Source organism: Hevea brasiliensis, chromosome 1 (assembly GCF_030052815.1).
Source record: "Hevea brasiliensis isolate MT/VB/25A 57/8 chromosome 1, ASM3005281v1, whole genome shotgun sequence".
NCBI lineage: Eukaryota > Viridiplantae > Streptophyta > Magnoliopsida > Malpighiales > Euphorbiaceae > Hevea > Hevea brasiliensis.
In genome coordinates this window covers 127,185,596-127,188,324 of record NC_079493.1, presented here as the reverse complement: position 1 = coordinate 127,188,324, position 2,729 = coordinate 127,185,596, and the positions used below count along the sequence as shown (strand labels likewise).

The 2,729-nt window shown below is 39.9% G+C and overlaps 1 pseudogene; it reads left to right on the top strand.

The window, feature by feature from the left end:
* Positions 1–400: 400 nt before the first annotated feature.
* LOC131169424 (probable disease resistance protein At5g63020) lies at positions 401–1,952 on the top strand (annotated as a pseudogene).
* The last annotated feature ends 777 nt before the right edge of the window (positions 1,953–2,729 follow it).

Here is a 2,729-nt window from a genome sequence, read left to right as displayed (position 1 = left end):
AAATTAAATGAATAAAAAAAAATTATTTTACTTTTTGCCTCTCAATTTTTAGTTCTCCCTTCGCTTTCCGAACAAGAGAGAAAAGTAATTTCATTTCCATCATTCTCCGCTCACCATTTCTCTCCTCACACTTTCTTTCCAATCATTTTTTCAAACGGAGACTTCATTTTCCATCCCCTACATTTCTCTCTATAACTTAGCTTCCGTTTATTCTTTTACACTTGTGTCCAATTCTTCATAAGCTATGGGTAACGTCTTTTCAATTCAATGCAGTGATGCCTTGATCGGTCTTTGCTGGGATTGCATTGCTGGAGAAGCTATTTATGTATGTCAGCTTGAAGACAATCTTCAAGAACTTTAGACTGCAAGAGATAAATTAAGAGAGTTGAGCAACGATGTGATGCGGATGGTCATCAGTGAGGAGACACCACAAACAGTGCAGCTGGATCGAGTTGGAGGATGGCTTTCAAGGGCGGATGCTACCATTACTGAAGTTAATATACTCCTCAGCAGAGCTCCACAAGAAAGACAAAAATTGTGTCTCGCAGGCTGTTGCTCCAGGAACTGTAAGTCCACCTACATGTTTGGGAAAAGCGTTTACTCAAACATGTGGTTGATTTGATGAGCGAAGGTGAATTCAAAGAAGTGGTCATCAGGGCCCCTGCCGTCCAACTTCAAGCTGTTCTCGAAGCTTTGAAGACTGCAAGACAAGAATTATGGGCTTCAAAGGAGGATGTGAAGCGGAAGGTTGACTTAGAAGAAGGACAACAAAGGAAGGCGCTGCAACAAGTTCGATTGTGGGTTTCGATGGTGGAAGCGATGACAACCGAAGCAGAGGAGCTCGAAAGAGATGGTCCACGACAAGTTCACAAATTGCTAGCTGGAGATATTTCCAATTACATGTTCGTGGGAAGGGTCGTCAAAAAATTAGAAGATGTGATTGCGTTAAAAGCCAAAGGAGATTTTAAGGAAGTGGTTGAGAGGACACTTCCAGAACCAGTGGTAGTAAGAAATGTTAACCGAACAGTGGGCACTGAAACTGCCTTAGACGAGGCATGGAGCTTCATCACGGGAGATGAGGTGGGAATTGTTGGCATATACGGTATGGGGGGAGTCGGTAAACTACTCTCCTTACTCAATCAACAACAGATATGCCACTATATCTAATAATTTTTATGTTGTGATTTGGGCTGTGGCTTCTAAAGATTTGAAACTCGAGAACATTCAAGAGCAGATTTGGGGAAAAAATGTCATTTCTGATGAGAAATGGAAAAAAGAAAAGCTTCCGTGAGAAAGCGGATGACATATTCCATGCACTGCGCAGAAAGAAATTTGCATTATTGTTAGATGACATATGGCAGCGTGTTGACCTTGAAGAAATTGGGGTTCCTTTTCCTACAAGACAAAACAGATGCAAGATAGTATTCACAACACGCTCTCACAAAGGAGGCAGCCAAATGAAATCTGAAAAGATGATAGAAGTGAAACCTTTGGATTGGGAAGAAGCTTGGGCATTGTTTCAGAAGAAGGTTGGGGATATTGATCTTGATATTGTTCCTCTGGCTCAAGATGTTGCCAAAGAGTGTAGAGGATTGCCAATCGCTCTCATTACCATTGGTAGAGCCATGGCCAGTAGAATTACAAGGGAAGAATGGAAGCATGCTCTTAAGGCACTAAGAAGTTCTGCCTCAAGCCTACCAGTAATGGAGGATGACGTATTTCAAGATATGGAGGTTGAGGTATTTGTACGATTGAAATTTAGTTATGATAGTCTGAGTAGTGATAAAGTTAAATCTTGTTTCTTATATTGTTCCTTGTTTCCAGAAGACTTTGAAATTCCCAAACGTGAATTGGTAGACTATTGGATTTGTGAGAATTATGGTGATTGCAATGAATCATATTCTATAATTGGTTCGCTTGTTGGGGCATGTTTATTGGAAGAGCAAGGCTAACGTGTGAAAATGCATGATGTAATTCATGACATGGCTCTGTGGATAGCCTGTAAATGTGAAAAGAAAAGCACAAGTTTTTTGTGGAAGCGGATGCCCAATTAACTCAAGTATCAGAGGTTGGAAAATGGGAAGGATCAAAATGGATGTCCTTGATGGCAAACTCCTTTGAAAGAATCCATGAAGTTCCTAGATGTCCTGATCTCTTGACTTTATTTCTAAACGATAATCATCTTAAGGGAGATCGGTGATGGTTTCTTTCGATTTATGGATATATTAAATGTTCTAGACATCTCGGGCACTGGTATAAGGGAATTGCCGATGGAAATATCAAAATTGAACTCATTGCAATATCTTAATCTATCAAAGACACTGATAAGGCAATTGCCAGTTGAGTTGAAAATGTTGGTAAATCTGAAATATCTGAACTTGGAGAATAACATCGATCTAAATATGATTCCAAGGGGAGTCATATCTAGTTTATCATCATTGCAAGTTTTGGAAATGTACAACATTGGTTTTTGTGAGGTCCAAAAAAGGGAAGATAATATGCTAGTAGAGGAGTTACAATGTTTGGAACACTTGAATGAACTGAGCAGCAGAATAACAAGCGTCTCAGGTCTCCAGAGTTATGTCAACACCCACACATTACTCAACTGTACTCGAGCTCTAAGCCTTCAATTGTTTCCTGATCCACAATCTCTCAACATTTGGTGGTTAGCAAATACGAAGAATCTAGGATTTATATATATAGTTGGTCGAAGTGATTTAGGAGAGCCG